A 23,159-nucleotide genomic window follows, 5' to 3' on the forward strand; every position below is an offset into this window, starting at 1 on the left:
TGCCTGTGCCGCTTTAGCTTGTCACTTTGTCATTGTACGGGGTTTGGCTGTCACAGTTCTAGGCCTATGTACGCTGCTCTAGTCGGGCAGGGCCATACAGTAGACTAGTAGTTTGAGTGTGTGTTATTCTACGGATTTATTCTGTGTGTAGTGGAGATCCACACTTATTGTCATTTAATCACTTGCATAGCGTAGTGAGCCTATGAGCGTGTGTGACTGGTGACTACCATAGGCCCTTGGTTTCGTGCACGAGTGGTGATTTAATTTATTCTCAACTAGTAAGCCTGCTCGGCTGGCCTAGCTCGGTGAACCCCTTTTATCCTGTGGCAGCCAACCTCGTTCTAATGTGCATTACTGTTTTTATCTCAGCGGCGCAGGGTTTTAATTGACTACAATTGTATTAATAAAGAAAACATTGTTATTCCTTTAAACAAAGGTACGTCTCTTGTCCATTCTATCCGAACCTGTTGTGCCTTATTGGTTGAAATCAAAATATATTCTGGGGTGGCAGTCCCCCAGTGGCGTAGTCGTGCAATTACAAGTATCAGTTTGATGGTTATTATTTTAGGAAAAGTAACATCTAAAGGTCCACCTTACTACACATGCATGATGAATGTGAATGTGTATTCCCTATGTTTGTCTAGTAATGTATACAATAAAGATGTTTGTGTCACAAGTCTTATTTTCTCTCGCTGACCCATGGGCACTGGAGGAGGTGCGACAGGCAGCAATGCCCACAGCTACCTGTACAATCCTCATGGTGCAACACTATTTAAGCATGAAATATTATGACAGGATACAGGTATATACTGATGGCTCCAAGGATCCAGACACTGGAAGGACAGGAGCAGCAGTATATGTACCAGACTTTGATGCGTCACTCAAACAGAGAACACCAGACAACTTGGCAATCTATTCAGTGGAGCTTTTAGCTATTTTAATGGCACTCACGTGGACTGAGGATCTTAGACCAAATAAGTATGTTGTATGCTCAGATTCAATGGCAGCCTTGGTCAGCATTATGACCTTTAAGTCTGCTTGTAGACCTGATCTAATTTGTGAAATTTTCCAATGCTTGTATGTGCTTTCTTTGGGTCCCATCACATGCAGAAGTGGAAGGCAATGAAGCCCTTAAGCTGGAGTTAGGCAATTTGATGGTGCCACTAAGCAGAGAGGAGGTGAAACGCCTAATCAAGAGTAAAGTGTGGCAAGAGCAGTGGGTAGGCTATAGCAAGTACAAAGGGGAGGTTCCTACAAGATCCAACCATTAGTTCCCACAAGAAGACCAGATAGCAGGGACAGAAGAGTTGATACAGTCATCACAAGGCTGAGAATAGGACATACAAGACTTAATTACACCCTCAGCATTATAGGTAAACACGCCACTGGACAATGCCCATTTTGCAACAGTAGAGAGACAGTAGAGCATGTGCTATTAGAATGCCCAGCATACACAGTAGGCTATATCACAAAAGTGAATACACCCCTCACAGTTTTTGCAGATTTGTGAGTATATCTTTTCATAGGAAAGCATTCCAGAAATTTCACTTTGACACAATGATTAGTGACCTTTTAACAACTTATTTAGCCACTTAAATTTTTGTTCACTCAGAAAAAAAAACAAAATACAGCCATTAATGTTTGAAACACCCCAGATGAAAATCCGGTAGAGAAGGGGCGGTGTTGGCTCGAATCGTCTCGAAATGAAACGAAATGAAAATGGAGGTCATCAGTGTGCGTTTCAACCTTTCTTTGCATTGAACTTTTACATTTTGAGTCTGCATCTGGCTTAAATAGATTGGTGTGAGATTTGAATGCAATCCTATGGAGAATATCTGCTTCAGTAGTCACAGTGCATGTTGACATGTTTCTTTTAGGTGTATTTCAGATTACCAATGTTGACCGCATCCATGCATCCCCAAACCATGTCAGTCCCACTACCATGCTTGGCTATTGAGAGGATACACACTTTTTGTAAAACTCACTTGTTTACCACTACACATGCTTGACACCATCTAAAGCAAATTTGTTTATCTTGGTCTCAAGAGAGATGGACAGACCAAGGATATGGATCACTGGAACCATGTCGTGTGATCTGAAGAGACCAAGATAAACAAATGGTGTCAAGCATGTGTGGTGGTAAACAAGTGAGTTTTACAAAAAAAAAGTGCCTATCAAAAGCCAAGCATGGTACTGAAGCAGATCATGATATTCTCCATAGGATTGCATTCAAATCTCACACCAATCTATTTCAGCCAGATGCAGACTCAAAATGTAAAAGTTCAATGCAAAGAAAGGTTGAAACATACACTGATGACCTCCCTTTTCATTTTGTTTCATTTCGAGACGATTCTAGCAAACACAGCCCCTTCTCTACCGGATTTTCATCTGGGGTGTACACTTTTCTGAGTACATGTTCAAATATTAATGGCTGTATTTAGTTTTTTTCTGAGTGAACAAGAAATTTAAGCGGTTAAATCTGGTCACTAATCATTGTGTCAAAGTGAAATTTCTGTTATGCTTTCCTATGAAAAGATATACTCACAAATCTGCAAAAACTGTGAGGGGTGTATTCACTTTCGTGATATACTGTAGCAGTGAAAGAGACATCCTGATGCAAAATGTTAGACCACTAGGCTTAACAAGACTAACATTGGAAGGCTTGCTGCCATACTCCAATAGGCCGTCTGCACGTTATCTTATTAGATTTTTGAAATCTACCCAGTTATTTGAGAGGATTTAAGTTATTTTCTTACGTTCAGTTGTTTACTTGCTTATGATTTTCTTTTTCTATTCCCTTCCAACGGCTGTCCCTAATTTTTTTTTTCTGTTTTGTTTGTTTTTGTTTTTGTCTTGTTTTGTTTTGTTTTGTTTTGTTTATTAATCACCCCTGTTAAGGCGCATTCCCCATCAACGCTAGAGCATGACACGGGAGTGGATTTTCACTCCTGTCCTGTCCCGCTCCCAGAAAAAAAATCCTGTCCTGCCCAATCCTGGTCCAGAGTAAAAAAAAAAATCCTGTCCTGTGTGGAACGACTCCCAATCCTGCCCGCTCCTGCTCAAAAGTACTCCCACTCCTGTATATATTTTTTTTGTATGTTGTTACCTGTATGCATATTTGCCTCCTAGTAAGCAGTTGTAGCCATAATAATAGCCAATACAATTATACACAAGCTAATGGGGGTCTGGAGAAACCCTGGGTAGCCTAATAGAAAAAAATGTTTTTTTCCCCCATGTTTATTATAGGCCCTATTATTATTGTTATACTACAGGAGGGGGAGGCACCTACATCTCCATGCACTAATCAATAGCCTACAGTAGGCCTATATGCCATTTCTCTGTGCAACAAAAAAACGGGGAGGAAATCAGATGCTACAATTAATAGTAGGCAATTGTAATGAAACCAGTTGGATTAGTTAAGACTAGTCATGCTACTAGTTCAGTAAGCATGAGTTTACCTAGGTCAACTTCATGATGCTGGTTACTGGTTAGGCTACTGAACTAGTAGCCTGACTAAATCTAAACATACTACTAAGCTAATCCAACGGTTTCATGACAGCGTTTGACTTAAAACACACGGGGTGAAACGGCGTGCAGTTAGAGCAGGGAGGCGGAGCAGAGAACTTCTCTAACTTTGTTGGCTGCGCTTTTTGACACTCACAGCAGACGCGCACTGAACACTAGGCTACTTCTGAATCCTCCTCATACTAGAACTACATCTTGACTACTTTGATTACGATTGCATTCTGTGCTAAATTAGCCTCAGTTAAATTTCCTGTTATTGCGGAGTTGATTGGGAAATGCCATAACGGCAACGTCTTACGAGCCTGCAAACCCAGTAGGCCTACTACTACAAGTGGCTATTTCACTATCAGATTCAAGAGGTTTCATGTCAACAATGCGAAATCCTGCCTGCCTTATTTGAACGTTTTAACCAGCCGTCCTTTTTTGAAAAGCTGTAGCCTAGAAGTTTTAGCACAGCACACAACTCCGACAAGGATGAGATTAAATCTGCCTTCTTCCATCTCAAGAACATCTCCAGACTCCGGCCCTCACTCTCTGACTCTGTGACCGAAACACTCATCCATGCTTTCATTACTTCCCGCCTGGACTACTGCAATGGGGTACTGTATGGCCTACCCAAGAAAGCCTTGGAACGACTACAGTATGTTCAAAATTCAGCAGCCAGAATTATATCTCGCACAAAGCGGTGGCAACACATCACTCCCACACTCAGACAGCTCCACTGGCTCCCAGTGAAGTCCCGCATTCAGTACAAAATTCTCCTGCTGACATACAAATCACTACACTCTCTTGCTCCTCAGTATCTCTCTGATCTCCTCCAACCCCACTCCCAGTCCAGGTCTCTGCGGTCTTCTGAAAAGGACAATCTCATCATCCCCCGAGCCAGACTCCGTACTGTTGGTGACAGAGCTTTTTGTGTTGCTGCCCCCACGCTCTGGAACAGTCTACCTCCCAACATACACCAGGCCCCCACACTGGCCAGGTTCAAGAAGCACCTTAAATCACATCTATTCACAGAGGCATATGGACTTTAACTTCAATGACCCTTACCCTGCCCCTTCAACCCCCCCCCCCCCGCCCCGCCCCCGCCCCCCGCCCCCGCCCCCGCAATGTAAAGCGACCTTGGGTTCCTTGAAAGGCGCTATATAAAACCAAGTTATTATTATTATTATTATTATTAAATCAATCGTGCGCGCCTTGACTGATGCCATGCGAGTCTGTTGTTCTTTCTCTGGTCTGTTTGCAACGGGGACAGAAGTTCCTCAATTATTGCCAACATGGAATTCAACATTCAAATAACATTGAGGACCGTTTTTATAGCGCATTCCCATTGACGCATTGACGTTGTCGGACATGAAGACTAGGCTATATGCGAGGACCTCCCGCAGGAGTCAGGGAAAATGCGCAGCTCTCGCAATCATGCACTAAGGAGCGAAAATGCGAATGAAAGGTTTGAAATAGCCGACATTCAGAACAGTAATCATCCTATTTAACCCTTCCCTCTCCTGCCCACTCCCGTGGAATATTATTCCTGTCCTGTCCCAATCACGAGATGGATAAATGTTTGACTCCTGTTTCACGTGTATCCCGGAGGAATCACGTGTCCCACGGGAATTCCCGAAAAATGTCATCCTCAAGGCTCCATAACTAAGCAGAGAGTTTACATAACTGCACCAGTTGGTGGCGGTAATGCTCCACGTCGGAAACCAACCGCCAATAAACGTGAATGAAGAAGAAGAAAGAAGGTTTTGGAAAGACACAAGCTTGTTGTGCTTGACTTCAATAATTTGGAAATACTGTGCTAACGCGTGACGCTGGGAACCTGTCAGGGGGAGCTGGTAAGCACTTGTGGTTTTATTTTACTTCGTGGTAGAACTTTTTGTTCATTTGTGGCGAGACGTAGGCCTTAAGTGTCATTTAAACCGCATTTGTCTCACAACAGTGTAGGCTATTGTGTGGTAGTGTTGGACAGTGTTCTTCCTTTGTTTCCCACTGTTTGTAATGTTGTAAGTTTAATTGCTCTCCGAGTGTTTCCCTGAAGTTCACGAAGGTTGGAGATATTAATAACGGCGAACAGTGTTTAACAGTGAACAGACAGCGCCAAGGAGGGAAAGGTACCCAGTTCTCTACATGAAAGGTTAAATAAAGTTGTGTTGCGACAGTCACTAAGCCAAACAGAATGCACAGCGCGCGGATTTGCTGGTGCATAGTCAATAAATAGCACCCAAACATAACGTAAATGTAGGTTAAATGGCATGCATATCGTCACAACTTTCGCGGAGTTAATTGTTCTCCGAGTGTTTTCCATGTCAACCAAATCAGCTTTCTCTCGCCTGTTGAAGTTTGTAGCCCACGGAGGGAGGAAAAAAATAGCCTAATAACGGTGTGGTTGCTATCAATGATGAACAGACAGCGCCAAGGAGGGAACGGTATCCAGTTCACTACATTTAAGGTTAATCAAAGCTTGTGTTTGACAGTGATACCAAATCGTTCTCAAAGGCCAAGGTACCCCCGTAGTCATATCATTCACTATAGGCTATATTATGGATTGATATTAATAGCTGCGCTATTTAATATTGTGGCAAAACAATTATGTGATGAAAGGCATCATGCATCATGCAACACAATGAATGAACAATGACACCAGGCTACAGTATAGCGATGGGATACAATATTTTCCGAATCAGGGCCTATACCTATGGCATGACCAATCACATTTTGCCAATCACAGGTGAACTAATACCAAACCAGGTGAGGTGACATAAGCCTTAGCTAATAAAAGAGACACATAATTTGGTTAAAATTGAATGTTCACTTCTCTGAACACTGTAGGCCTAGCCTATAAATAGCCTAGGCATGCATGGATTACACCACCACATGTCACAAATATTACAACCAAATTCAGCTTCCTCGGCGGAGGTTTGCACTCTCTGAGTGCATTTCTAGTTAACACATAATTCACAAAGGTTGGACCTAAATCAAACAAAACTGAACAAAAATCCAAGCAAAACCGTCAACTTGATATCTATAGGCTATATGGTTAAATGCAATGTAGCCTAGGCTATCAGCATATTACATAATGGCCTACCCGAAGCAACTCGATATTGTCAAAATTTTGACTAGAAGTCCAGAAGGTCCCGTTATTGCAATCGAGCCATAGGCTATTGGAAGCATTATGTTTGGGAATAAACCTACATGTATTTTTTTGTAGGTTGACAAAATAATTTGGCCTAATAAGAAAGAACCTCGTTGTCAACATAGCCTATTAAGCCTATATGCTAGGGCTGTAACGATATTGTATCGAACCGAGAAATCGTGATACACAGACTCACGATACTGTATCGCGATACAAAGAGGCTCTTTTAACGTTTTGATACCCATCTGCCCAGAAAACAACCACATGATATGAAGTGATAGTTTATTGGTAGAATAGGTTACAAGAGGCTGCTAATAATTTTAAAAAGTTTCTATATAATAATGATGATGCTTGGAAGCACTATCATGGTTTTTATTCATAAAGTTTATAATGTTGGCAAATGTAAAATCGAAGGGTGTATCGAACCGTAGGTCATGAATCGTGATACAAACCGAATCGTGAGTTGAGTGTATCGTTACAGCCCTACTATATGCCATAATAGCCTACTCCATGTAACTTTATCGATGCAATTTTATTTAGGCCTAACTGTTATTCTAACAGTTAGCAGTGTGCCATTGCTTTAGGCCTACTGGTAGCCTAGTCCAGTTATTGAAAATGAGGCATAGTAGAACCATGGTGTTTGAGATTTAAAGTAATGTTTTTGTAGGCCTATGTGGACCAAATATATTAAACTAATAAAAAAAACCCTCTTGCATGTTGCCACTGACCTCAGCTCTAGTGCACGAGTAGGCTATATGCACAACCCAAATCCCACCCATCCTGGCCGACACGTGTGAAACTAGTGAGTCCCGACACATGTGGCATTTTGTTTCAAATGGTTTCAAATTGCTTTGTTTGTACTGCAGGGTAGCCTGGAGCTTACATTCTCTGTACGAGTTGTGTAGTCAAAAGGTTGTGTGCCAGCAGTGCGGAAACGAGAGGATAGGCCTACATCCATATAACCATTCATTCTGACCGCTACTGTAATTTCACCTGGTTGACCTCATGTTTTCAGATGTGTCCTATTATCTCTATAAGGTGGTCTGTCGGTCCGTCTGAAATGCTGTCTTAAAATTGGAATTCCCTCCTGTGTCCACAAGACTGCAATGCACAGGCGGACGCATCTTTGTCCACCTGTTGGACTTGTCTTGTAGTGACGTGGGGCTTATTGACCATTAAGCCCCATGCAACGTGGCTCGGGAGTTTTTACTTGGTGTAGGCTACCCGCAGTAGCGCGGAAAGTGTCTGGATTGTAGGTGATGTCGTGACATGCCTACTGTGTATGTGTGGTTTATTTAATTCTTTTATTTTGTGTTTATATGTTTAAAGGTTTTACACCTATTCTGGTCTACTGTTCTACAATTCCTCCGTCTGTTACTACTACCACTACTTCAAAACATCAACACCACTGACGTCACGGAAAAAGACAAGACGAGGGGAATCCTGTGTCCGTGTACAGTCCTTCAGTGTGGAAACCCAGTGCTTACATACACTTGACAGTGGAACAACTTCTACAGTGAATAACCGCCAGAGTGGAAAACCGATGCACCATTGGAAACCGCCGACTGCCAATGCATCACCGCTGCACCAATGGGTCGCAGTGGACCACCGTCTAAAGAGTGCATCACGTCGCTGACCAGTGAACAGCCTTCTGCTGCCAGTGACCAAGACTCAGACTCCACTCACACCACAACCCAACAGAGAGAAGACACTTCACCTGGGGGCCTGTAGGATAAAGCTTGAACAAAAGAGGGGAAAAAAACAAGCTCAAGGAAAAAAAACAGGCCAAAAAAATCTTCTGCCTCCCACTTAAAAAAAAAAAGAAAAAAAAACCTGGAAAAAAGGTTCAGAAGGTTCTGCCTCCCCCTTCATATCCTCTCTTGACATTTAGGATCCTTTTAGCCGCTCTCCATGTCTAGAAACTGTCCCGATCAGCTGCCTTGGACTGCTGAAGTGCCTTTCGTCCAATAGATCTTGGATTGCTGCTACTGTGGGTGGGGGAGTTCTGGACTTGGACTGTGCGTTGTCCCTGACTGCAATTGGGTGTTGTGCCTTCAGTCGACTTCGAGTATGAGTACTGTAGTGAATGTTTTCCTCTGCATTCTAGTGACACTGTCTCTTGCTTGTAACGCAGGGTCTTTTACTGGCTTTGTTGACCACTGAAGGAACTGTGCACCGTTGTGCTTTCAAAAAGGTCTTCGGGACTAGCCTGATGATGTCTGCAATGTTCAGAGAACCTGGATCACCAATGTCAGTCAGTAGAGTAGAGGAGAGTAGAGTAGAGAAGAGTAGTAGAGGCTTGGCTTAAGTTAGTGGTTCTGGGCGGCGGAGGCATTGTCATGCGCAGGGCCTGTCCTGATGCCTGGCTGGAGGTTCCCGCGGTGCGGTCCGGTCCACAGTTCCTTCGACTACCTTGGGGTGGGTCCACCAGGTCAGTGGAATGCCTTGCTGCGCAGGTGGGAGGTGGTCTCGCTGTGCGGAGGAGGGCATTCACTGCAGTGCTCGTCCGGGCTCAGCGGGGGGCAAGGCACCCGGTTGCAGTCTGGGGCGGCGCGTGGGCCAGCTCCGGGCTCCACTGCCAACAGTGGCAGCGGTCCAAGAACTGTTGAACGAAGGGTGCTTCGGTCGTCTGGGAAGGCTGGTTGGGGTAGTTTCATGGACATGGAAACCGGCTGAGGGATTCCTGAGTGTCGGGAGGGGAATGGGGGCAGTGCCACGACTGGCCTCAGAGGGGAGGTGGGACAACCAGGACCTCACAGACCCACAGACAGGGTTGGATGCAGCAGCGTACGCATGTACACCAGACCTCAGAAGGGAGGTGGGACAGCCATGATCTCCTGGATGCACAGGAGAGAGGGTGGGTACACAACATGCTGCAAGACCCAGTTTACACGTAATATTTATATTTTTGGAATACATTCGTCTTTTTTGCACGTGAACAGAGCTTCAATTTCCTAAAATAGATTTTTAGAGTTTAAGTGGAGATTTCTAAGGTACACCTGTCAGTAGGGTGTTTCATTTGATCGACATGCTGTGTTTATATGTAAAGAGATAAAATAAATATTCGCTTTTAAAAATATCTGCATATGTACATGTAATCAAGGCCTGAAACATGTGAAAAACATACATCCACATAAAACCAGCCTGAATGCTGGACTAATGCATACACTCAAAACAAGCAGTAAAGTCTGCAACACCAGGGCTTTCATTATTTTGATGGCCCTTAATCAGACCTTATATGAAATTAAGCCTTGGTGCTGTGGATTTATTGCATACATTTATTTGAATTAGTGGTGGGCCGTTACCGGCGTTAACGTGCTGCGATAATGTGAGACTCTTGTCGCATGATAAGGAAAATATTGCACGTTAATCTATTCTCAAAATATAGGTTTGGAGTTTGGGTATGCACGTCACCGTAGCGTTTAATTGACAGACGCTTTCAGACGGTGCTCCAGTCGTTTCTCCTCTCCACCTGTTGCTTCAGCAAACTTACTAAATATGAAGTGTTTACATGCTGTAAACATTAATCCCTCTGCCGTGGTAGGTGTTGTTTGAGTGCTTTTTCATAAGTGGTAGACTAAAAAGACGTTATTGTTTGAGGTGAAGCATAGAGAGACATTATTGTGTGTGAGTAGGCTACCAGCCCGACATAGCCTACATTTCCTCACGCATTACATGGGACACATAGCCTAAACATCTTCCAGAAATCTTGCCTGTGCCATAATTGCAAAACAATCCGTGTGATGTGCATTTTGAAGATTGTCAATATCTACTGTCACTGAATGTTTGTGTTGCAATCGCGCACATTTGCGACTCAGTGAGATATTCTCATGTCAAACGGTAGCCTACCTAATAGCCTAATCCTCGCGGTTGTCGCGCTTAATTATTTTTTTTTGCAAACTGAATTCATTTCGAGTTGTAACTCCTCTGGTGTTCTAACTCTGAGAACAGCTGTCAGGTTTAGGCCAAATCGCCGTGTGCCAGTGCTGTAGGTTCTAGATAGCCAGCCTGGCTCTGCTGAGGGCTGCTGTGCCTGCTGCGCGCACAGCTCCTCCCTCTCTTAAAGGAGCCGCTGCTCTTTTTACCAGTCAGTGGCAGATTCTCTCTCTCTCTCTCTCTCTCTCTCTCTCTCTCTCTCTCTCTCTCTCCCCATTAGAAATGCTGAATTGTTGAGGTAATTTTGTTTCAATAGCCTAAATGTTTGATAGATTTATCTGTATTTGCCTCTACAACTTAGGCCTATAGCTGTTCATTTTGAAATGTCAGTATCTTATAACTGTAAATGCTTCCTAACATATTGGACACACTTTACACATATTGCAGTGATTTTTTTACATCACCAAGTGTAAAAAGTGACACTTTTTAAGCCCGTTCATAGCGGCTATGTTTTTGTTTGCGTCCGTGTAATTGCCATGGCATGTCTGTCGTTTGTTATTTTTCATGTAGCGTCCCCCCTGCACTCATACACTACACTACCCAGCATACACCACACTGATAGCCACACCTAGCTAATTGCTAATTGCATGTTTCCCCATTGAACCGGCAGCAGCATCTGCTCGGTGAGTTTGAACATAGCGACACACACTACAAACCACAAACACAGTTTTACCGTTAAATGCAGTTTAATGTTAACACCCTAGCGAACAGTAAGAGGCCCACTGATTCTGCTTCACTCTTCATCCCTGTGCAATATTAGTTTCTGCCGAACTCACATTTGTTGCTACTCACATCAACACTGATTTCTCCCTGGTCCGTCTGGCATGGATTCCCCGTAGGAAGCGCGCACCTCGGGTGAGCTGTGTTTTTAAGTTCCACCTTGGACTAGGGAAAGTTTAATCGCTGTAGGGGTGAGTGTTTGTCTTACGTGATGTTTAGGTAATTTATGTTTACTGTTGGGATGGGAAATGTAGGTAGAAATATTTACTGATGTTTGTTATGTATTTTAATGGTGATAGAAATGTTTACATTTTTAATATTCACTTTGAATATTGTTTTTGTTTTGTTTATGAATTTGGGTTAATGGACTTGTCCAATCTTTTCCAACTGCATTCTCATTGGTAGAATTAGCTCAGCAGGTATTTGGCCAATAATGTAATTATCATTTCTCCTATCTCTGTCCATTATTGAATTCCTAGCTTTTGTGTTTCAGCCAATCATTGTACTTTGTTCATTTTGAGCTTAGCCAATCAGAGGGTAATTGGAGGGGTATTTAGAGGGTTTGGTTTTGTTTCTTTTCAGTCTGGAACTGGCTCTGAGAGAGGTGAGAACTCTGTTACTCTGAACTGTGAATTTATAGCATTGTTGCTGCAACTTGTCGTGAGGTTGCCTCCAGTTCTGTTTATTGTATTTATCTTTAGTTATGCCTATGATGGCCCGTTTTGTTTTCCTTTTTGAAAGTCTTTTGTTTTGCATTTTGAGCACTTCTCGGCACTGTAAATAAATCCTCACGATCATTCACTTTTAAAACCTCGTTCTCGTCTGACTCATTTGGTGGTGACGCTTAGTGGAAGTGGAGCGGCAACGTAACACTTTTCACATTTGGTGTCAGAAAGCGGGTTCCTAACGCTCTCCTGGTGGAGCATTGGAGAAAGCGCACCACCATTGGGTCATGTATCGGCGCCTTGTGAGGCAAACTACCATGATGAACCAGCCAGCTGATGTGAGTGAAGAAGGAGCCACCGGAGGGAAGCAAGAGGTCGCTCCAGAGGAGGACCTACAGATGCCAAACCTGCAGGCGGAGGAGCCACAGATGCGAGACCTGCAGGCCCTCTACCAGCTCATCCAGAAGTCATTCGAGACCCAGCAGAAAGAAGCCATGAAGCAGGAGCAGCGGTGGCGCAATGTGCAGGTCCAGATGAACCAGTTTCGAGACGACCTGGAGGAGGGGCGAAGGGCTGCCAGTGATGGAGGTCGGCGCCGGGCTGAGCAGGGTGAGAACCAGAGGGGCGAGGCTGAAGGACCCCAGCACCCAGCAGAAGACCCACCAGCGCCAGAGGACCGACAAGCAGACCAGCACACCCCAGCAGCGCCGCGCGGGCCAGCAACAGATCCACCAGTAACCACGCCAGTAGCCTGGACAAGAGCAGCTGTTCCAAAGTTAGAAGAAAGTGATGACATCGAACAATATCTCACCACGTTTGAGAGACTGGCAACGGCTTACAGGTGGCCACGAACAGAGTGGGCGGTGTACCTGATACCTTACCTGACAGGCCGGGCACGCGCTGCATACGTAGCAATGGACGTCGGTGAAGCGATGGACTACAGCAAAGTCAAGGCAGCCATCCTCATGAAATACGACATTAATGAAGAGATCTACAGGGAGAGGTTCCGGGAGCCAGACATCGTCCAAGGGGAGACACCCAGGGAGCTCTACCATCGACTGAAAGACCTCTACAAGAAATGGATCAAGCCAGCAGGGAAGACGGTGGAGGACGTCGGGGAAATCATCGTGCTGGAGCAGTATCTTCGTTCCCTGGCCCCTGATGTACGTGTGTGGGTGAAGGAGCACAAGCCAACAACAGGCCAGCAAGCTGCAGAGTGGGTGGAGGCGTTCCTGTCGGCCAGACGTGGACCCAAGAACTTCAGGTTCCAGAGGACCAACCGACCGCCACCTGGAGGTAAACCTGGGGGGTTGGGTAGTGGAGTTGGTCCTAGTACATCTGGGCAGAGTAGACCTACAGACACCAACACTCGCACTGTTACTCCTTCTGCACAGCCTAGAACATACACAACACCTAGCACACATGCTAAGCCACCCGCAACATCCACAAATGCACCTACTAGAGTCCCTTTTGTATGCCATTTTTGTGGCCAGGCAGGCCACATAGCCAGAAATTGCCCCGTTAGAGTAGCCAAGGGGACAGGAATGGTTGGGCTACCTAGACCTGGGGGGGAGCAGGTAGAATGCTTGGGGAAAGTGCAGACCACCCCTGTTGTTGTTAATGGTCAGTCTACAGTAGCTTTGCTGGATACTGGTAGCACCCAAACTCTGGTACAGCCCCATCTAGTGGAGGCCCATGAGGCCTTGGGAGAACGGAAACTGAGGGTTTGCTGTGTAAATGGCGATGAACATACTTACCCTGTTGCAGAGGTCTGTGTGGAGGTTGGAGGTCAGGCCTATAGGCTTGCGGCGGGGGTAGTGAAGGGGTTAAGCCATCCTGTGGTGTTGGGCCAGGATGTGCTGATACTTCCTGAACTGGTGAAGGCCTCAAAGCCGGTTAGCCTGGTGGTGACCAGAGCCCAAGCCAAGGGTGGTCAAGGGGAAACCCCTGAACAGGCTGTGAACAAAAACCTCCTAGACCACATGCCATACAGCAACACTGACATTGAACCCCCAAAGCAGCCCAAAGTTCTGAAAACCCGCAGGCAGAAGCGGAGAGAGAAACTATTGGGAACCGTGCAAAACATTCCACTAGAGGGGGCGGGCCAAGAGTTACCGGGGGCTGGATTGTGGGAGTTACCCAGTGATTTTGCTACTTTACAAAAAGATGATGTTACGTTGGAAGATGTTTTTAAGAAAGTAACTGAAATTGATGGAGTTGAAACTGGTGTTGCCAAAGAGTTGACTGGAGAGTACTATTTTGTGAGGGGGGGTCTGCTCTATCACCAACCAGAGGATGGCAGAGTAGAGCAGCTTGTGGTACCAAAGAGTCTGAGAGCTAAAGTGCTAGCATTGAGTCATGATATTCCGTGGGCGGGACATCTAGGTAGCGTGAAGACCCTTGAGAGAGTAGCCGCACGTTTTCACTGGCCAGGGTTGTACGTAGATGTTCAGCAGCACTGCAGGAGTTGTCCCACATGTCAGCTAGCAAGCAGCCACAAGGTCAAACCCTCACCACTGATGTCACTACCCATCATAGGCACACCATTCCACCGCATAGCAGTTGACATTGTAGGACCACTTGAACGCACACGGTCAGGCCACAGATTCATACTGGTAGTATGTGACTATGCAACGCGATACCCCGAGGCGTTCCCTTTGCGCAAAGTCACTGCAGGCGCCATTGCACGCACACTACTACAGTTGTTTTCCCGTGTAGGCCTACCACAGGAAGTGCTTACTGACCAAGGCACAGCCTTTCTGTCCAAAACACTCAAACAGATGTACAGTTAGCTAGGCATTAAGAGTATTAGAACCACTCCCTACCACCCCCAGACTGACGGGTTGGTGGAGAGCAACAACCGCACGTTGAAGAGCATGCTGCGAAAGTTTGTTGCTGCGAATGCGAAGGACTGGGACCAGTGGCTGCCCTATCTTCTATTCGCATACCGGGAGGTGCCACAAGCCTCCACTGGATTTCCCCCCTTTGAACTTTTGTACGGACGCCAGGTGAGGGGGCCGCTTGACCTCCTGAGAGAAGCCTGGGAGAGTCCTCAACCAGCAGGGGGCAGCAGCGTCGTCAGCTACGTCCTGCACATGCGTGACAGGATGGAGGAGCTTGCAGACAACATGCAGCAGGCCCAGCAGACACAGACCAAGTGGTACGACCAGAGAGCCAAGCAGCGGACTCTGCAGCCGGGCCAAAAGATTCTCCTACTCCTGCCAACTTCAGAGAACAAGCTCTTGGCCAAGTGGCAGGGGCCCTACCAGGTGTGTCGGCAGATGAGGCCAGTGACTTATAAAATTGAAATGCCGGAGCGACGAAAGCCAAAGCAGACATTCCATGTCAACCTGTTAAAGGAGTGGCACGGACAGGACCAGCCACTCAGCCACCAGCTGCTGGTTCGAGCGGTGGAGGAGGAGGATGACTCCTCTGAGCAGTTCTTCCCGTCCAGAGCTGCGCCAGCGGAGCTGGACTGCAGCCACCTCACCGAACAGCAGCAGCAGGAGTTGCAGGCCGTCATCCCAGAGGGCCTGTTTCAGGACCAGCCGGGGCGGACGTCCCTGGTGGAGCACGACATCCCGCTGAAAGACTGCAAGCCAGTGAGACAACGGATGTATCGCATCCCCAAGCGCCTGCAGCCCACACTTCAGGAGGAGTTGGACATGATGCAGCGTCTGGGGGTCTTCGAGAGGTCGAGCAGCAGTTGGAGCAGTCCGGTGGTCCTGGTTCCCAAAAAGGATGGGACCATCAGCTTCTGCATCGACTTTCGTCAGGTGAATGCACAATCGCAGTTCGATGCCTACCCCATGCCGAGGCTGGAGGACCTCATCGAGCGGCTGGGGAAGGCTCGATACATCACCACTTTGGATTTATGCAAAGGATACTGGCAGGTGCCAATGGCTGAAGGAGCTAGGCCATACACTGCCTTCAGAACCCCTCAGGGGTTGTTCCAGTTTACTGTGATGCCCTTTGGTCTCCAGGGGGCGCCGGCAACTTTCCAGAGGCTGATGGACCAGGTCCTGGAGGGCACTGGTGCCTTTGCAACAGCCTACCTGGATGATATTGCAATATACAGCGCCACTTGGGAGCAGCACTTGGAGCACTTGCGGGAGGTGCTGCACCGGTTGCACCAGGCAGGCCTCACCATCCAGCCCAAAAAGTGTGCTCTTGCTCAGCAGGAGGTGCACTACCTGGGGCATGTGTTGGGCAGTGGGGTCATTCGTCCGCAGAAGGACAAAGTGGCCGCCGTCCGAGACTGTGCCAGACCGCAGACCAAGAAGGATGTACGCTCGTTCCTGGGTCTTGCGGGATGGTACAGGCGTTTCATCCCCAACTTTGCCACTCGAGCTGCACCTCTCACGGACCTGACTAGGAAGTCGGGGTCGAACTCTGTGCTGTGGGAGGAGGTGCATGAGAAGGCGTTCGTCGACCTGAAGGGGGCGTTGCTCTGCGAACCTGTCTTGCAGAGTCCGGACTTCGACAAGCACTTTACTGTGCAAACCGATGCCTCTGGGGTAGGGCTTGGGGCAGTCCTGCTTCAGGGGGAGGCAGAGGATCAGAGACCTGTGGCTTACATAAGCCGAAAACTCTTCCCACGTGAGTCCAGGTACTCGGTCGTGGAGTTAGAGTGCCTGGCGGTCAAGTGGGCGTTGGACACTTTCAAATATTACTTGTTGGGGAGGGAGTTCACCCTTGAAACTGACCACAGAGCTCTGCAGTGGTTGGGAAAGATGAAGGACTCAAATGCACGTGTGACGAGATGGTTTTTGTGTATACCAGTGTTTCCCAACCTTTTTTGTCTTGCATACCCCCTAAGCCTCTTAGTTGTGCCATGAGTACCCCCTAATTAATTTTCTATATCATTTTCTCTGTCCTGATGTGGCTGCTCCATACATTTGTTATAATAATAACACTTTTCCAAGTACCCCCTGCAGTGTGGTCGCGTACCCCTAGTGGTACACGTACCCCTGGTTGGGAAACACTGGTCTATGCAACCATTTAGGTTTGAGGTGAAGTACAGGGCCGGCATAGTAAATCCGGTGGCAGACTTTCTGTCTCGTCCCGCCGGGGCCGAGCCATCAGAGGGGGAAGGAAATGTAAAAAGTGACACTTTTTAAGCCCGTTCATAGCGGCTATGTTTTTGTTTGCGTCCGTGTAATTGCCATGGCATGTCTGTCGTTTGTTATTTTTCATGTAGCGTCCCCCCTGCACTCATACACTACACTACCCAGCATACACCACACTGATAGCCACACCTAGCTAATTGCTAATTGCATGTTTCCCCATTGAACCGGCAGCAGCATCTGCTCGGTGAGTTTGAACATAGCGACACACACTACAAACCACAAACACAGTTTTACCGTTAAATGCAGTTTAATGTTAACACCCTAGCGAACAGTAAGAGGCCCACTGATTCTGCTTCACTCTTCATCCCTGTGCAATATTAGTTTCTGCCGAACTCACATTTGTTGCTACTCACATCAACACTGATTTCTCCCTGGTCCGTCTGGCATGGATTCCCCGTAGGAAGCGCGCACCTCGGGTGAGCTGTGTTTTTAAGTTCCACCTTGGACTAGGGAAAGTTTACTCGCTGTAGGGGTGAGTGTTTGTCTTACGTGATGTTTATGTAATTTATGTTTACTGTTGGGATGGGAAATGTAGGTAGAAATATTTACTGATGTTTGTTATGTATGTTAATGGTGATAGAAATGTTTACATTTTTAATATTCACTTTGAATATTGTTTTTGTTTTGTTTATGAATTTGGGTTAATGGACTCGTCCAATCTTTTCCAATTGCATTCTCATTGGTAGAATTAGCTCAGCAGGTATTTGGCCAATAATGTAATTATCATTTCTCCTATCTCTGTCCATTATTGAATTCCTAGCTTTTGTGTTTCAGCCAATCATTGTACTTTGTTCATTTTGAGCTTAGCCAATCAGAGGGTAATTGGAGGGGTATTTAGAGGGTTTGGTTTTGTTTCTTTTCAGTCTGGAACTGGCTCTGAGAGAGGTGAGAACTCTGTTACTCTGAACTGTGAATTTATAGCATTGTTGCTGCAACTTGTCGTGAGGTTGCCTCCAGTTCTGTTTATTGTATTTATCTTTAGTTATGCCTATGATGGCCCGTTTTGTTTTCCTTTTTGAAAGTCTTTTGTTTTGCATTTTGAGCACTTCTCGGCACTGTAAATAAATCCTCACGATCATTCACTTTTAAAACCTCGTTCTCGTCTGACTCATTTGGTGGTGACGCTTAGTGGAAGTGGAGCGGCAACGTAACACTTTTCACACCAAGTATCAACATGACCATTTTTTGAAGATGAGATGCATTTTGGAAAAAAAAGATGAGGATGAGCTGTGGTCTAATGCGCCATCTGTCTTAAGAAACCCCAAGGTTTTTTTCGGCATTATTTTGCTAGCGTGCCTATTCTCAATGAGCCATTTTGATATAGATTAATCTAGATTAATCTAGATTAATTTCATAATTACAGTGAGATTAATCTAGATTAAAAAAATCAATCTATGCCCACCCCTAATTTGAATATACTGTACAACATCTTCCTGTGGAAGTCTGACTTGTCACTAATGGAAAAAAAACCCTAAACCATGTAGATTTTCTTCTAGTGAATTTGCCATCTATTTTTTTCCAATACCATTCCAGTACTTCTCGATGCCATTTAGTGTTTCATGCCATTGTCAGTCCTTGTGTGATGCCATCTGCTGCACACTGTTCATGTATTGTGTGCGTGTGTGCTCTCTTTCTTTTCTTTCTTTCTTTCTCTGTAACAGGGACTTCAGGACTTCGTCGGGAGTGCAACACTGGACCACAGGAGCCAGGCGAATCACCAGGCCCTGCAGTCAGTATACACACATTCGTACACACACACACACACACACTATACAGTGTAATCCATCAATCCCTGCTTGTCACACATTACTCACACATGTACAGTATATACACACCCACACACATGATGTTGACCTGGAATAAACATAGAGCGAGGCCCATTTGTAAAACTTGAATGCCCTGACTTTTGCATAATAATGGTCATGTTATCTCCTGAGTTTTCCTTCCCATCAAAATCCTCAATATCTGTGTGTTTGGACAATATTCCCTTTGAACCGAAGAGCAGGGCATGACAAAATGAGCTGAGAAACTTTTCTTCACCAAGGCACTCCAAAAAAATGTCTTTATTTGAATGGCATGTCTACTGAGGACCTTTTAAATTGCCCATGTGTAGCGGCAAGAAGGCCCAATAGGCAAATGTGACAAGATTTTCTTTTTAACAAACTTTGGAGATTTTTATTTTGTCCAATGAATCCCCATCTCGCCCCCAGGGTGATTGAGGGCCTAAAGGCGCTCAGGGAGCCAAAGGGGTCTAAGGAGAAGAGGGACCCGCAGGACAACAGGTAAGGATGGCCATTTTTGTTTGTCCATCAGCACGTTCGTGATGGTGTATGGCGCATGCTGCGCAAATCTGTGCAACGCACATGTGTGCTGTAAAATTACAATGCATTCTGGTAAGAAATTTTGAATACATTGAATGCATTGTGATTGCGCAGTGCACATGGGATTTGTGTAGCATCACAAATGGGGCCAGTGACAACTGGATGCAGCCATTTTGTTTGCGTCAGTCTCATTGTCTTGAGTTGGTCGTGTGTGTGTTTGTGTGTGTGTGTGTGTGTGTTTGTTCGAAGGAGAGCCAGGGGAGAGGGGAAACGGTGGATTCCCAGGCGCTCAAGGACCCAGTGGACAGAGGGTGAGCTAGAGTAAACTCCCTGAGTAAACCAGCAATTTCAACACAATCTCTGCACAAACCCTGTCATCAACTAAAACAAACATCTGACTTCTGCCCTAGAGAACAAGGATTTTGCCAACAAGTACTTTGGCTAGAGGGGTCAAATACTTATTACCTCAATGAAATACAAAGAAGACAAATTAATTAAAATGTATTGTGTGAAGTTATTTTCCAGATTTGATATTCTGTCTCTCTGTGATAGAATACATCTACGATTAAAGTTATCTGATCATGTCAAACCAACAACACCAGAAAGGGATCAAATACTTATTATTCTCACTGTATAACGGGGGCCCACAGGGAGTCAGATTTTAGTTTTACACAAACCTGTTAATAAAATATAAAGGGGGTCTATTAGAGCTGGTTTAACATGCAGAATTTTGAGCTCCACCCCTGTACATAAGCATACAGTACATGTACCTTCAGACAAGAATTTCCTTGACTGTCATTCAGCTGTATTTCGGTAGCAGTGTACCAACCTGCTCTCACCCTTGAAATGTAAAAAAGGTAAGCACAAGGAGTTCTTTTTTCCGAGAATAGAGTAGAGCAGTTGTTTCAGGGTTCTGTATTCATCAGTGCTGCCTGTGCTCACTGGCACACTGGTGTAGGGCTTTCAGGCTGTCCAGAATGGAGGTTGTGCCGGTGCCTGCACCAGTTACGTTCGGCACTAAAGTGCTTATCTGTGAACCTCCCATGTTCATACCGGGCTCTGAACAAAATCCGCACGTGACTGTGTTACCTGGATGAACCTGCTGACGGCCACACTGTCGTCACGGTTCATGGAGAAAAACCTAGTATTTTGCGGTTCGCATTGCGAACCAACTTTCCGGTTCGCGAACGCTAATATCTGTGGCGGGAACACGACGGCCGGTTCGCGATTAGGTGCGGGAACGGGCTCCAGCGCGGTTCTCAGTCGGCCTGAACGCGCTAATGGAGGCAGAACCCTGAAACGCCTACTACTCTGCTCTCTGAAAAAAAACTCCTTGTGCTTGACCTTACTGTCTTTCAGTGTACGAATCTGCTCTCACTTAAATATCCAGACCACAACAGTGTCCTCGCTTCAAGTTTACAAGTTTATTTATTTAAAAAGGGACGGCATATATTACCAGCATTTAAACAAAAATGGAAATTAGCCTCATGGCTATAATCTTGTGTATTTAGCATCTTTTGTCCCTTGACCGGTTTGATGTTCCTTAAAAAAACAAGGTTAAAACAAAACTAAAAATACAGTTATAGTACACAGTTGTAAAATTATAGAGTCAAAGATATTTCACACATTTTAAAAATAAATAATACAAAATACAATTACAAGATACAATACACAAATGAGTTAAAGAACAGCTGCCAGTACTAGTAGCCTAGCTATGTGAAATTATGTTGACAGCGACAATCCAGTAACCACAATTTTAACTGTTTACTGAATGAGTTTACTGTTGGCAGTTCTCTAATTATACTGGGAATTGTGTTCCAGGTGTGAGAGACTGTAAGAGAAAACTTTCTAAATGGAACAGAGCAATCACCCCTGGAACTGACTCTGGTAGCCCTATTTATACTTTTTGTAATAAATATCTGTAGAGGAGGAGGGGCCAGGCCATGAAGAATTTTATATAGTAAAACTGAATCATTATATTTAATATAGTTATCCCAGTCCAACAGACTGCTTCCTCACTTGTGTTTACATTAAAGCTGATACTCCACTCTGAACACTTTGTTTTAGATGTTGTACACTGGAGCTGGAATGAACCCTGTCAGATCCTTCGTCCTGCTACGTTCAAGACGAACTTCATGAACCACTGGGTAAGAAAAATATGTATAAATTATGCATAAAAAAACATGCTCATAGTCTCGCATTGTTTGTAAACTACTTTCAATTCAGATATAATAGAATGCGCAATGTATTTCTCAGCTGCTCACATGTAACTATATGGTTTATATTCTTCCCTCCTCGTCCGTGCGTTCGTTCGTGCCTGCGTGCGTCCGTGTCTCCGTCCTTCCGGCTGTGCGTGCGTCCGTCTCTGCATCCGTGCCTACGTCTGGCCGGCCGTGCGTCTGTCTGTGCCCACGTCCGTGCCTCTGTCTGGCCGGCTGTGCGTCCGTCCATGCGTCAGTCGGTCTGTGCATCCGTGCCTACGTCTGGCCGGCCGTGCGTCCGTCTGTGCCCACGTCCGTGCCACCGTCTGGCCGGCCGTGCGTCCGTCTGTGCATCCGTGCCTACGTTTGGCCGGACGTGCTTCCGTCTGTGCGTCCGTGCCTACGTTTAGCCGGACGTGCATCCGTCTGTGCCCACGTCCGTGCCTCCGTCTGGCCGGCTGTGCGTGCATCCGTCCGTCCGTGCGTCCGTGTCTACGTCTGGCTGGACGTGCGTCCGTCTGTGCTTCCATCTGTCCGTGCCTCCGGCCGGCCAGTTGTCCGTCCGTGTGTGCATGCCTGCGTCTGTCTGTCCATTCGTCCGTCCGTCTGTGCGTCAGTCCGTGCCTACGTCCGGCCGGGCCAATGTCTGTGCGTCCGTGCGTCTGTCAGTCTGTTTGCCTGCAAAAACAAAAATACAGTAGGGGGTCTACCAAAGAAATGGAGTGTGTGTGTGTCTGTATTTGGTTTCCTATAGAATTGACTTCAGATACTGCTGATGGTGTTCAAAGCATTAAATACTTTTCCTCCCTGTTACATCTCTGATATGCTCTTTTTATGCCCCTGCCCGAGCTCTCAGATCCGCTGATGCCACGCTGCTAAGGATTCCTACCCTTCCACCAAAGGAAATTGGTGAAGCCGCCTTCGATATGTACGCGCCCAAGAGATCTTGACATCAGAGACACTACCTCCATCAACTCGCACAACTCTTTACCCTCGCCTATTCTTAGCTGCTCAGGCCCTACAGGCTCCACATGTCGTGCCCTGATGTGCAAAATCTGTAGTCATCTCTCTTCCTTTTAATCCGTGCATGATTACAAAGTGTGTGTGTGTGTGTGTGTGTGTGTGTGTGTGTGTGTGTGTGTGTGTGTGTGTGTGTGTGTGTGTGTGTGTGTGTGTGTGTGTGTGATTACAAAGCGTGTGTGTGTGATTACAAAGCGTGTGTGTGTGATTACAAAGTGTGCGGCCGTGTGTGATTACAAAGTGTGTGTGTGTTCCTGGGATGGGGGCGGGGGTTTTGGGGGGGGGGGGGGGGTAGTAGTGTTGTTTAATTAATATATAGTTTGACGTGTTGGGGGACACTCAGATTGGTTTTGTATTTTTTTTTTCTCCTGTCTTTATCCTTTTTTTCTGTATCATTTTATTATCATTTATTGTATATTACATTTTGCTTTTAAAAGAAAAACAAAAAAAAAAGGAAGACAATATAGGTCCCCCATAAGGAGGGGTGGTGGTTGGGTTAAAAAAAA

At 45.8% G+C, this 23,159-nt stretch overlaps 2 long non-coding RNA genes across 2 annotated transcripts; both read left to right on the forward strand.

Annotated features, from left to right (window-relative positions):
* Positions 1 to 5,264: 5,264 nt before the first annotated feature.
* LOC134444764 (uncharacterized) lies at positions 5,265 to 18,841 on the forward strand. The gene is made up of 3 exons (XR_010034097.1): positions 5,265 to 5,363; positions 7,991 to 9,518; positions 18,773 to 18,841. It is a non-coding gene; the product is annotated as an uncharacterized LOC134444764 (long non-coding RNA).
* Positions 18,842 to 19,321: 480 nt separating this feature from the next.
* Positions 19,322 to 21,607, forward strand: LOC134444762 (uncharacterized). The gene is made up of 3 exons (XR_010034094.1): positions 19,322 to 19,393; positions 19,682 to 19,743; positions 21,500 to 21,607. It is a non-coding gene; the product is annotated as an uncharacterized LOC134444762 (long non-coding RNA).
* Positions 21,608 to 23,159: the final 1,552 nt, after the last annotated feature.

The sequence above is a fragment of the Engraulis encrasicolus genome, unplaced genomic scaffold, assembly GCF_034702125.1.
Source record: "Engraulis encrasicolus isolate BLACKSEA-1 unplaced genomic scaffold, IST_EnEncr_1.0 scaffold_71_np1212, whole genome shotgun sequence".
Lineage (NCBI taxonomy): Eukaryota > Metazoa > Chordata > Actinopteri > Clupeiformes > Engraulidae > Engraulis > Engraulis encrasicolus.